General features: G+C 43.1%; 1 protein-coding gene across 1 annotated transcript in view; it reads right to left on the reverse strand.

The window, feature by feature from the left end:
* ITGB3 (integrin subunit beta 3) overlaps nucleotides 1–14,076 on the reverse strand; it is a 72,567-nt gene extending 58,491 nt beyond the window's left edge. Inside the window, exon 1 of the mRNA XM_004374245.3 lies at nucleotides 14,021–14,076. The gene's annotated coding sequence lies outside the window, so the exon portion shown is untranslated. The remainder of the gene's footprint in view (nucleotides 1–14,020) is intronic.
* Nucleotides 14,077–14,085: the final 9 nt, after the last annotated feature.

Consider the following 14,085-nt stretch of genomic DNA (forward strand, 5'->3'; position numbering starts at 1 on the left):
TAGAAAATCAATCAATGTAATCCACCATATATATAAAAGAAAAGAATCACATGATCATCTCAATCGACGCAGAAAAGGCATTTGACAAAGTCCAACACCCATTCCTGATAAAAACTCTCAATAAAATAGGTATAGAAGGGAAACTCCTCAACGTAATAAAGGGCATCCATACAAAACCAACAGCCAACATCATTCTCAACAGAGAGAGGCTGAAAACATTCCCCCTGAGAACAGGAAAAACACAAGGATGTCCTTTATCACCACTCCTATTTAATACTATACTGGAAGTCCTAGCTAGAGCGATACAGAAAGAAAAAGAAATAAAGGGCATCCAAATTGATAATGAAGAAGTAAAACTGTCCCTACTTGCAGATGATATGATACTATATATAGAAAACCCTAAAGACTCCAAGAGAAAACTACTGAAACTAATAGAAAGATTCAGCAGAGCAGCAGGATACAAGATAAGCATACAAAAACCCATTGGAGTCCTATATACCAATAAAGACAACAAGGAAAAGGAAATCAGGAAAATAATACCATTTATAATACCCCCTAAAAAAATAAAATACTTAGGAATAAATCTAACTAGGGATGTAAAAGACCTATACAAAGAAAACTATAAAACACCACTGCAAGAAACCCAAAGAGATCTACATAAATGGAAAAACATACCATGCTCATGGATAGGCAGACTCAACATTGTGAAAATGACCATTCTACCCAAAGCAATCTACAAATACAATACAATCCCCATCTAAATACTAACAACATTCTTTAAAGAGATAGAAAAAACAATCATTAACTTTATATAGAAAGGGAAGAGGCCCCAGATAAGTAAAGCACTATTGAATAAGAAGAATAAAGTAGGAGGACACGCACTACGTGACCTCAGAACCTACCATACAGCTACGGTAGTCAAAACAGCCTTGTACTGGTACAACAACGGGTACCCTGACCAATAGAACAGAATCAAGAACCCAGACGTAAATCCATCCACCTACAGTCACCTGATCTTCGACAAAGGTCCAAAGTCCATCAAATGGGGAAAAGACAGTCTTCTTAACAAACGGTGCTGGCAAAAGTGGATGTCCAGCTGCAAAAAAATGAAACAGGACCCACACCTCACACCATACACAAAAACTAATTAAAAATGGATCAAAGACCTAAATATAAAACCAAAAACTATAAAAATCATAGAAGAAAAAATAGGATCAATGCTAGAGACCCTAATACATGGCAGTAACAGGATACAAACTAAAACTAATGACATACAAACTTCAGAAGATAATCTAGATAACTGGGATCTTCTAAAAATTAAACACTTATGCTCATCAAAACACTTTACCAAAAGAGTAAAAAGAGAACCTCCAGACTGGGAAAAATTTTGGGGCTATTACATATCCGACAAAGGTCTAATCTCTAAAATCTACAGGAAAATCCAACACCTCTACAACAAAAAGACAAATAATCCAATTTTAAAAATGGGCAAAGGAAATGAACAGACACTTCACCACAGAAGACATTCAAGTGGCTGACAGACACATGAGGAAATGCTCATGATCACCAGCCATTAGAGAAATGCAAATCAAAACCACAATGAGATACCATCTCACGGCAGCATTACTGGCACGAATCAAAAAAGCAGAAAATAACAAATGTTTGAGAGGCTGCAGGGAGATTGGAACTCTTATGCACTGCTGGTGGGAATGTAAAATGGTGCAAACACTTTGGAAAACAATATGGCGCCTCCTTAGAAAGCTCGAAATAGAAATACCATATGATCCAGCAATCCCACTTCTAGGAATATGTCCTAGAGAAATAAGAGCCATTATAAGAATAGACATATGCACACCCATGTTCATTGCAGCATTGTTCACAATAGCAAAAACATGGAAACAACCTAGATGCCCATCAACAGATAAATAAATAAACAAACTATGGTGCATATACACAGTGGAGTACTACACAACGATAAAGAACAATGATGAATCTGCGAAGCATCTCACAACATGGATGAATCTGGAGGGCATTATGCTGAGTGAAATAAGTCAATCACAAAAGGACAAATATTGTATGAGACCACTACTATAAAAACTCATGAAAAAGTTTACATACAAAAAGAAATAATTTTTAATGGTTATGAGGGAGGGAAGGGGTGGGGGTAGAAAAACACTAAATAGACAATAGATAAGTGGTAACTCTGGTGAAGGGTAAGACAGTACACAATACTGGGGAAGTCAGCACAACTTGTTCAGGGTAAGGTCATGGAAACTCCATTGACAAATCCAAACTCCCTGAGGGACCGAATTACTGGGCTGAGGGCTGTGGGGACCATGGTCTCAGGGAACATCTAGCTCAGTTGGCATAACATAAAGAAAATGTTCTACATTCTACCTTGGTGAGTAGTGTCTGGGGTCTGAAAAGCCTGTGAGCTCCATCTAAGATACTCCACTCATCTCACCCCTTCAAGAGCAAGGGAAAATGAAGAAAACTAAAGACACAAAGGAAAGATTAGTCCAAAGGACTAACAGACCACAGCTACCACACCCTCTACCAGACTGAGTCCAGTACAACTAGATGGCGCCCAGGAACCACCACTGACCGCTCTGACAGGATCACAATAGAAGGTCCTGACAGAGCTGAAGAAAAATGTAGAACAAAATTCTAACTCGAAAAAAAAGACCAGACTTACTGGCCTGACAGAGACCGGAGAAACCCTGAGAGTATGGCCCCTCGACACCGCTTTAGCTCAGTAAGGAAGTCACTCCTGAGGTTCACCTTTTAGCCAAAGCCATAGGACAAAATGAGACTAAAGGGGCACACCAGCCCAGGGGCAAGGATTAGAAGGCAGAAAGGGACAGGAAAGCTGGTAATAGGGATCCCAGGGTCCAGAAAGGACAATATTGACATGTCATGGGGTTGTTAACCAATGTCATAAAACAATATGTGTACTAAAAAGAAAAAAAAAAGAAGAAGAACAAGAGGCAGGAGCACAGCTCATCCTTTGTACCCAGGGTCCCTGTGCTGAGAAGCTCCTAGACCAGGGGAAGAATGATGACCAGGGCTTTCCCCCAGAACTAACAGAGAGGGAAAGACTTCCCCTGGAGCTGGTGCCCTGAATTTGGACTTCCACCCTGCTAGACTGACAGAATGAATTTCTGTTTGTTAAAGCCATCCACTTGTGGTATTTCTGTTATATTGGCACTAGATATCTAAGACAGGCCCTGTGCTGGTTAGAGCTCAGCCTGTTAGAGAAATATCAGGAAGGCCAGTATAGCTGGAATATAAAGAGAGAGAGAAGGAGAGAGGCAGAGAGGAGACTGGAGAAGTAGCAGGAACCAGAGCACTAGGAAGCTGCAGGCCATGGTAGGGAGTGTGGCTTCCACCCTTCACGTGTTGGGAAGCCACTGGAGGAATTTGAGCAGAGATGAGCAGGAAAAGATCATCCTGGCTACTACATGGAGGATAGACTGTAGAAACAAGAAGGAGACAAGACAACTTAGAAAGCTCTTACAACAGGACAGGCAAAAGATGGCAGTGGTTTGGATTTGGATAGCAGTGGCGAGGATGGTGCGAAATGGTCAGACTGGATATAATCTGAGGACTTGCTAATGTATTACATGTGCGACATGAGGGAAAGACAGGAAGGACTTGGGCCTGAGCAAGTGGATCCCCTTTGGACAAAATTCAAATGTTTTCACCACTGGTCATCACCTTTCACTGACCCTTCATCAGTAGGACCTACCCTTGTAATTGAAGTCAGATAATGTCTGGTTACCATCTCCAACTGGGTTAATTAGGTAGCCATGTGCTGAACAATGCATAAAACCCATCTTCTGTATGGATCAGATCTAAAATTAACACTCAGCTTTCAGCAAACAACGTAAGTGCAGGGGTAGTAAAACAGCAAATATTATTGCCTAATAGTGGATGTGGTGGGGAAAATATGTAGATTGGCAGGCAGGAGACTCTAGGTCTAAAACCACCTCTGCCATTCCACCTCTCAGATGGTCTCTCTAAGGTCCAGGGACTCTGATTGTATGTCAAATCCCTATTCAAGAACCTATCATTGCTTCCTACTATTTAACAAAGGAGCCCTGGTGGCACAACGGGTAAGTGCTCAGCTGCTAACCAAAAAGTTGGTGGTTTGAACCCACCCAGCAGCTCCATGGGAAAAGGACCTGGCAATCTGCTTCCAGGCTGATGTGGTGAAATCCATGTGAAATTGTTCACTACAGATGATGTGGTAAGCAAGGTAAGCACCGTGCTTACCTTGCCTGTTAGATAATCCGCCCCTGCCTAACAACAACAGTATTGAACAGCCTAAACCAGTCACATCAGCCAAGCACTGGACACCCCAACAGCTATTTCCTCCCCCAACATGCTCCCAAATATGGGCTTCGTACATACTTCATGAGTTGTTGTTGGATTAAATGAGGTAACATATGTGGAAGAACCACCCATAATGGATGCACAGTAAGTGTTTTTTCCTTCCCCTTTACCTTTACTCTTATCACTTCCTTATCCCTCTCCCCTCCATCTCAGAGTCAGAGGTGAGAGGGCCCTTTGCCTCTGACAGGATATAGTGAAGAAATCACCCTAGCCAGGAGACAGGTGCACCTAGGGCTAGAGCCTACCCATGGCACTAAACTAGCTGTGTGATCTTAGGCAGGTTACTTCACCTCTCAGGGCTTCCCTTTTCGCTTATCTATAGAATGAACGGTGTTGGATTAGATGATACTGAAGGTGCTGCCAGCCCTGGAAGTATATATTCCAGCCAGAAAGCATCAACACGGTGACTTATACTCTAGGAAGTCTGGTATCCCAGAGCCCAAGAACCCTCAAATATAGCAACAATGCACAAGTGGTCATGTCTTCCTAATGGCCTAACTGACATTTGATGCAAATGCTGCATTTCAGAGTTCTGGAAAATTTTATCAGCACAGGCCCCACCTTCCATCTGAGTCATTCAGTGTACAGAAGAGACATGCTTGCATCAAGCTCTGCCTGAGGCCCAGGCCAGTGGTGCCCTGCTGGTGACCTCCTTGGCATCCAGCTCTCCAGTTCCACTGCTTTCCTCCCGCAGCTCATGCCTCGAGCGTGTGGACAGCAGACAGCGGTGCTGTTACCAATTTCCACTGCCAGCCCCACTCTTGGTGGGAAGGCAGATCGGTTCAATCATTTTGGAGGACAATTTGGCAACACCTATTAAAATTTAAATTTAAAATATTCACACCCTTTGACCCAGCAATTTTAGTTCAAGAAATTTACTCTGTAAAACACTTGCATGAGGGTGCATAATAAACTAACAAGAATATTTCCTGCAGCTTTATTTGTCATATCAAATAATTGGGAATGATCCCAGTGTCTGCCAACAGAGAACTGGTTAAGTAAATTCAGGTATATCCATATGACAATATGCCTGCTGGCTAGAATTACAGATCTTGGAGAAAAGATGGGAAGCCATAAACTGACAAGAAAAGATGCCTAGGATATACTATTAAGGGACAATGATCCCATTGTGGGTGATCTATTTGAGAAGTAACAATAATAATAAGTAATTGCATGCTGGCATATACATAGAAAAAAACTCTGGAGTAACTGTTAACAACGGCTACCTTTGAGAAAAAGACTACAAAGAACTTGTACTTTCTAATATTAGATTTCTGGACTATTTGACTTTTTTTTACAACAAGCTGAATTACTTTCGTAAGCTAAAACAAAATTAGAGCTAATTTTAAGGTCTTTGTTCCACCTCTCTTTCTACATTTGCATCCATTTAAACCCAGCCTCCGAAAGCAAGTTGGGTTTTCTACAAACTCAAGCACCTTCAGCATCAGAACCCTGTGGCCTCTTGGAATCCCAGAACTTGACAGGAACTCAAGAATAAGCTTTGTCCAGATTTTCCCGTACCCTTCAGGAATCACCCAGGACAGAGTATGGCCTGTTCTCAACTTGTAGAAGTCCCAGGACAGGGACATCACTCACCTCCACAGGGAAGACGGTCCAGAGGGTTTGATCAAACATGATTCTTATGCAAAGGTTTGATCTGAAGGAGTTTATCATGTGTGGTGACTAAAGCAGGGGTTTGGAACTATCAGTAGATCTTATAGACCCAGGTTTTCTCTACCCAAGAATTTCACCAGTACAGAGATTTTGGGGTTGACTACAGGGACTTTTAACATGGCTACAGAACACACCTTTTGCCAAACTTCTGGAGCTCTCTTCCAGCGAGTTTTCCAAGCTTGTTTTTAATAGCAGGATCTCCCTTTTCCTCCCCAAAGAAATCCTTACATGGAATTTCAAGTTATTAATCAGATAAAAAGGAGCCCTGGTGGCACAACAGTTAAGCGCTCAGCTGCTAACCAAAAGGTTGGTGGTACAAACCCACCCAGTGGCTCCACTGGAGAAAAGACCTGGCAATCTGCTCCCATAAAGATCACAGCCTAGAAAATGCTATGGGGGAGTTCTACTCCATCACATGGGATACGCTACGAATCCAAAATCAACTTGACAGCACCCAACAACAAGAATCAGACAAAGGAGAAATGTCTCGAGTTGAAGGTGGGGAGGGACAGGAGCAAATCGAAGTCTCTCTCTTCATCTTTGCAACTCCTGAAACACTGAAAACCACCATCTAGTCTAATTTCATCATATGACAGAGAGGGAACTGAGGCTCAGAGGCAAGTGACTTGTTCAAAGTCACACAGCGAGTTGATTAAAAAAAAACCTACAGAGCCATCAATGAAGTGTAGGTTTCTTAATTCCAGACCCAAAGTTTTTTTTCACACTGAGTTTTCTTTTCATATGAAAGGAAGTAGCTTTGTAAGTTAAAAAATGTAACACGTGTTTAGGTAAAGGAATACACACACACACACACACACACACACACACTCACATGTGAGAATGATATAATATGCAAGGGGAAAAAGTCTGAGTAGAACGCACCACCTGGTTAAGAGTAGACATTATAGGGAAATAGAAGGGAACCAGCAATTTTACTCTGTTGTTTAATTTTACTCTGTTGTTTGACCTTCTTATAATGACCATGTATTGTCTCTTTCTTTCACACCTTGAATATATAAACATCTCCATTAAGTGAGCTAAGCAACATTGGGCAGGGGAGATGTGTAGGTGAGTACTCTTTTTATGGGAACATGACAGAAAACAGAGAGGAAGACTTATAACTGGTTGTTTTGTTTTTTTCCCCCAGAGACACACCAAAAAAAAAAAAAAAAAGAAGGTAGACTAGCCCCAGGTTTACTTAACAGTTTCTGGCTCCAGGAATTATGACATACCATATTTGGCCACAAAATATTCATTGCTTTTAGGAAAGAATAATAAAAGTTCTTGGTCTCGGGAGACATCCAGCTCAATTGGCATAACATAGTTTATAAAGAAAATGTCCTATATCCTAATTTGGTGAGCAACCATCTTGAAAGCTTGTGAGCAGCCATCTAAGATACTCCATCGGTCTCACCCAGTTGGGAGCAAGGGAGAATGAAGAAAACCAAAGACACAAGGGGAAGACTGGTCCGAAGGACTAACGGACCACCAACTACCACAGCATCCACCAGACTAACTCTAGCACAACTAGATGGTACCCAGCTACCACTACCAACTGCTCCGACAGGGATCACAATAGAGGGTCCCAGATACAGCTGGAGAAGAATGTAGAACAAAATTCTAACTCACAAAGAAAAAAAAAAAAAAAAAAGACCAGATTTACTGGTCTGACAGAGACTGGAGAAACCCCAAGAGTATGGCCCCTGGACACCCTTACAGATCAGTAATGAAGTCACTCCTGAGCTTCACCCTTCAGCCAAAGATTAGACAGGCCCATAAAACAAAATGAGACTAAATGGGCACACCAGCACAGGGGCAAGGACGAGACAGCAGAAGGGGACAGGAAAGCTGGTAATGGGGAACCCAAGGTCAAGAAGGGGAGAGTGTTGGTATGTCATGGGATTAGCAACCAATGTCACAAAACAATATGTATATTAATTGTTTAATGAGAAACTAATTTGCTCTGTAAACCTTCATCTAAAGTACAATAAAAATAATAATAACAAAAGTTCTGGTTGCTGCAAAATCTTCTCCAATATCCTGAGGTCCTTAACTATTTAGCATTTGGGGAAACTAATAAAATAGCTTATACATGGCCTGAATGCATCTATCTAATTAGAAAATTTAGAAATCAAAAGCTGGATGACATCTCAAGGGTTTAACAGCTCTAGCCCCACTGCTTTCAAGGTAACTATCTCAATACCCACAAAAGATAGAGTTGCCTCAGGTAGCCTCCGAGAGTGAGTCTCCGATTCTCATGAGCAGAAAGATTTCCTTGGATAGAACGAGTACAAACCCTGACATAAATCAAACCTAAAGATCTTTAGAACATTGAAATGGGAATGTACTAATTCTGAAAACTCTGCCTAGCTAAGTGTGGAATGGCACAATGGATATAAACACCATCACAGTGGTCCCTCATGACTTTGGGGTTTGTGAAAGAAAGGTGCACTTGAAGAAAAAGCAAGAGGATTTCTAGCTTGGGCATCAAAGTGCAAAATGAATGAAACTAAACCCATATCTTGCACCATACACAAAAATTAATTCAAATGGATCATAATCACTGAATTGTACACATAAAAATGTTTGAAATGGCAAATTATTTTATTACATTTATTTTATCATGCTAAGAAAAAATTTTAATGGATCATAAACCTAAATGTAAAGCCTAAAACTATAGAACTTCTAGAAGAAAATGTAGAAAATCTTTTGCAACTTTAAGTTAGGCAAAGATTTCTTCAATAGGACACCAAAAGAATAATCCATAAGGAAAAGCTTGATACACTGGACTTTATGAAAATTTAAAGATTACTTCAAAAAAATGAAAAGACAAGCCACAGACTAACAGAAAATATTTGTAAACCACATATCTGATCAAGGATTGCTATCTAGAATACATATTAATAAACTCTTATAACACAAAAATAAGAAAACAACCCAATTAAAAAATAGGCAAAAGATTTGAACAGATACTTTGCCAGAAAAGAAATGCAGATGGCAAATAGACACATGAAAGCTGTTCAACATAATTAGCTATTGTTGTGTGCCATCCAGTCGATTCCAACTCATAGTGGCCCCACGTGACAGCGTACAACTACCCAGTAGGGTTTCCTAGGCTGTAATCTTTATGGGATCAGATTGCCAGGTCTTGTTCTGGTAGGAATGAAAAATGGTACAGCCACTTTGGAAAATAGTTTGGCAGCTTTTTATAAAGTTAAACATACCATAAAACGTAGCAATCCCACTCCTGGATATTTACTCAAGAGAAATAAAACAGGTTTACACAAAAATCTGCACACAAATGTTTACAGTGGCTTCTGCATGGGATCATCATAAGTCAGGGGGTGAATTGACAGCAGCTAACAACATTAATAATTCCAAAAAGGTAGAAACAATGCAAATATCCTTCTGTTGGTGAATGGATAAACAGAACTGTGGGGCACCCATACAACAGAATGCTACTTAGCAACGAAAAGAAACAGATTATTGATACATGCAAGGACACGGATGAATCTCAAATGTATTATGCTAAGTGAAAGCAGACAGATTGGAAAGGCTACAAACTATAAGATTTAATTTATACGACATTCTGGAAAAGGTAGAACTATAGGGACAGATGGGTGGTTGCCATGGACTCAGGGTAGGGTTAGAGGATTGATTACAAAGGGGCTCACTGAAACTTTTTGGAGTGATGGAAATATTCTGTATCTTGACTATAGTGGTGGTTACTTGATTGTATGTATTTGTCAAAATTCATAGAACTGTACAACTGAAAAAGATGAATTTTACTGTACGCAAATTATAAATCGGAATCGACTCGACAGCAACGGGCTTTTGGTTTTGAGAACCTAACTTTAAAAAAAGAGAAAAGAAGAGTGTTTGGGGGGACACTGTGTGCATGGAGAGATTGATTTTATAAAGCTTTTGCTGGAGAATCTTACATATAAATAAATACCAGCAGTTTACACAGGGGATCAGTCAGTTTCACTAAACTGTATCCTTTCCCTGCTTCCACCTTCATTTCCACTAGTGACCTGAGCTCCACCAAGCACGATAATCTTTCCACTCAGGAAGAGCCAAAGTTCCAGAGATGGGAGAAGAGGCGATGGGGTGAAGTCACAGGCCAGCTCTGCGGGCAGCAGAGAGGACTAGGCCAAGACAAGCGGTTTATCCCTAAAGCTACTCAGTCACTCCTCCAGTCTGCTGATTCATGAGCTGTGGTTCCTGTGGGCATGCTTCTTAGCTATTCCTGCCAACGAGGGCAGAAAGATTCTTGGGACTGGGAGGGGATGATAACCAGAGGTCCTGAGCAGGGTGGAGAATTGCAGAGAAATTTCTATTCTAAAACTGCAATCATATCCAAACTCCTCCTCCTTGTCCCATCTTGTGCTGTTCCCAGGATGCCTCTGTCACGCCTCAACTTTGCCCTCACTCCCACAACTTTGTGGAGGTTAGAGGAATTAAGGGGAAGGCTGCCCACCTGCCTGGTTCCTCTTGGAAGGGAAAAAAAAAGGTAGACACTTCACAGAGCATACACTGAGTTTCCAGCATCCTCAGAGGTCCAGATGGTCCAATAGTACTCAACACCCGAAGAACTACTGGTCTCAGCGGGATTCTAACGCTCTCCAGAATGTCCAGTTGGAGCACTTGAGGGTCTTATGTGAGTGAAGATATTCAAATACTGTGTTCTTTAAAGTGAGGTTCACTACTTCTAGGTGCCTTCTCACAGCATTCCATAGATACTTATTTTGCCAACTCTGTGCCAGGCACTGAGTATAGAGTGTCTGAACAAAATAGACATGTCCCTCTCCTCATGGAACCTGAAATCTTCTGTACATCTCTTTCTTTTCCTAGAGACAAGACTTGAGGTTTTCTCATGAATAAAGCAAATGTATGAGCCTCTCCCTTCCTTGGCCTCTCCCATGGGTTCTTGCTGGGTCAGAATGGCTGAGATATGCCAAGCAACCAATGAGGAATGTGTTAAAAATAAGAGGGGTCCTCCCCTTGATAGGAGTGGGAAAAGGGATCCCATTAGTCTCATTCTGCAAGCCTAGATTGCACTCATGCATGGAAGAGTAACAGCTCTTGACCCCACATATGGTGGATTCTATGGAGCCAAAAAGTAATGGTACTAATAGTAGTTGCCATTTACTGAACACTTACTTTGTGCCTCTATCTCATTTAATCGGCATAGTTATAGAAGTATTATTTTCTATACTTTACATATAAGGAAACTGAGGCCCCAAGAGAGTAAGTTGCCCAAGGTCACACAGCCAATAAGAGGCAAAGTCAAGAATCAAACCCACATCCCAATGGCTCTAAACCACACCTGTCCCTTTTCTCAGCTAACAAGCCTTCCTCCCAATTCTCTCTAGCCCCTGAGGGTTCCTGCAGAGGGCTTTGGTTGGAGAGTTTCCAGGATATAAACTCAGGAGAAAAAATCAACCTCAGCTCAGCACTAGCCAATTCAGATGGTGATAGCAAACAAAATTTGTTATCCTTCAGGATTCGGTTTAGAATAAAGATCTAAATATGGGGAAGCCACAAAATCCAATACTTCTTGGGAGAACTCAATTGAATCCAAAACTCAATTCTACTTTCAAGCAACCTCCCGTCTCCCCATACCAGACTCTCCTACACTGGGACAGCCTTTCTATGCCACTCCCCCTACCCCTTCTGTGTCCTTTCATCAACACAATTCTCTTACTCTCACCCCCACCAGCTGCTTCCCAGGGACCTGCCATCCTACTACCAGCACTGGGGTTGTTGTTGTTGGGTGCCATCGAGTCAACTTCAACTCAAAGCAACTCCATGTGACAGAGTTAGAACTGCCCAACAGGGTTTTCTAGATAGTAATCTTTATGGAGCAGGTCTTTCTCTCACAGAGAGGCTGGGTGGGTTCAAACCACCAACCATGAACCTTCCAGTTAGCAGCAGAGTTCTTAACTGGTGCACCACCAGGGCTCCTAACACTGGATGGAGAATGTAAGTATAATACCAACTGCTTTTACTGGGGGATCTTTCACTCAGGGGTCTGACTCTAGAGCCCTTGCTGTTAAACACTACTCTACCCTGCCTTTCAGAGGGAGTCTGGGGCTAGCTCTGCACAGCCCATCACCACTGCCGAGAATCGCCCTAATCACACCAACAAATCTGTGAACACATCTCCTAAAGGACTTCTCATGCAAGGAACTGCAACCAAACTTAGGTATGTCAATGCAGTGAAATCTTAATGGGCCATTACAACTGTGTGAACTACATCAACACAAGATATATTGGGGATGGGAGCTTGGGAGAGACAGCAAAATAACGTATCTTCACTAACATTGAGCTAAGCACCAGGCTAGGCACTATCTTATGTTCTCTCATTACTTCTTAAACTATAGGAAAACATCATAATTATAAACAAAAAGTGAATTTACAATGCTGGGGATGTAAAAACAAAACAAAACAAATGAAAGCAAAAAATGTTTCAAGTTCATGGAAGCAGTAGGAGATAGCTGAGTTGCCCTCATAGATTTCTCCATTCGAATCAACAGCGCAGCATCGAACCCAACGTGCTAACATCTCTGGGGCAGAATGCTGGTGATTCATATTTCTGTGTGACAGTCATCAGGCTACTCATGCAGAATGAAGACATCAGCTGACCTGTGTTAGTCTTTATCACCTAGGAAGTTTCAGTAATGACAACCTAAACAGCCCCCTATACATCAGCGGTTAAGAGATCGGCCGCTAACCAAAAGGCTGGCAGTTCAACTCCACCAGCCCCTCCTTGGATATCCTATGGGGCAATTCTACTCTGTCCTATAAGGTCGCTATGAGTCGGAATCAACTCGACAGCAAAGGGTTTTGGTTTTTTACACATCAACATTAAGATATTGTCGCTCTGTGCAGTATGATCTTTTTACATACATTGTCTATATATACATAGAAGAATCTGGAAGGCATTCACCAAAGTATTTTTGATCTTTGAAATGGACTTATCGATAATTCTTACTTTTTTTTAATCTCTCTTTTACACGGTCTAATAGAAACATGGTCTAAACACTTAGGTTTTACGAGTGTTACTGTTTTCATTAAAACTATATGTATGCACGCTCGTGTGTCCTCTGAGGAAGGCTTGATCCCAGCGGTCCCAGAGCAAGAGCTCTTCCGGGAAGATCACCAGGGCTCCAGAAGGACCAAGGGCAGTACCCCAGGGCTGTGCCTTGCTCTGCCCCTTCACCGCCCTCCCCAGCATCAAAGCGACAGAATGTCCACTGCTCTGGAAGCTGACGATTCGCGCGCAGCAGCAGGAGAGGCAAAGCCAGGGATCCCAGCCAGCCCCAGGGCCCCTTGGCATGACTCCTCGCATACAGTAAAGATTTTTCGGGTCCGGGGTCTGTCACAAAAGCAGAGGCACCGCTAGGGACACTGTAGGGGGCAGCGCCCTTATCCTGCTTCAAAACGCTCCCACGGGGAGCCACCAAGTCAGAAAAACTTAGGAGAAAGTGTAGCACAAGGAGAAAGAGGAATGTCAAATAACTGGCGAACCCGCGCGTGCATTCTCACCCGAAAAGCTACAAGCACATCCCTCTGCCAACGCGCGGGATAGCCCCAGAAAGCCCACTTCGCCTCGGCTCCCAGGCCGGGCCGGTCTTCCCTAGCACGGCGGGGACCACCCGGGATGCGCACAGCGGGCACTCAGCGCGGGGCTCAGAGCCGAGTCTGCCCCAGCGAGGCGCCCAACCTGGCCACCGGCTCCAGCGTCCCAGAAGGCCCGCCCCCTGGCACCGGGGGCCTGTCGTCCCTGCCCCCGCGGGCCCGGGAAGGTCCCCAGGCCCGGGCTCCGATGGCCCCGGCCGGGGCCCATGCACTCCGAGAGCAGCCGCGCGAGCCCCGCCTGCCCAGGTCTCCTGGCTCCACGTCTGCAGACTCGGCTGTGGCGGAGGGGGCGCGGAGCCTCACTCACCTCCGACGCCGACGCCCGCCAGCGCCCCCAGCGCCAGCAGAGCTGCCCAGAGCGGCCGGGCCGGC

The sequence above is a fragment of the Trichechus manatus genome, unplaced genomic scaffold (assembly GCF_000243295.1).
Source record: "Trichechus manatus latirostris isolate Lorelei unplaced genomic scaffold, TriManLat1.0 scaffold00028, whole genome shotgun sequence".
In the NCBI taxonomy this organism is placed as follows: domain Eukaryota; kingdom Metazoa; phylum Chordata; class Mammalia; order Sirenia; family Trichechidae; genus Trichechus; species Trichechus manatus.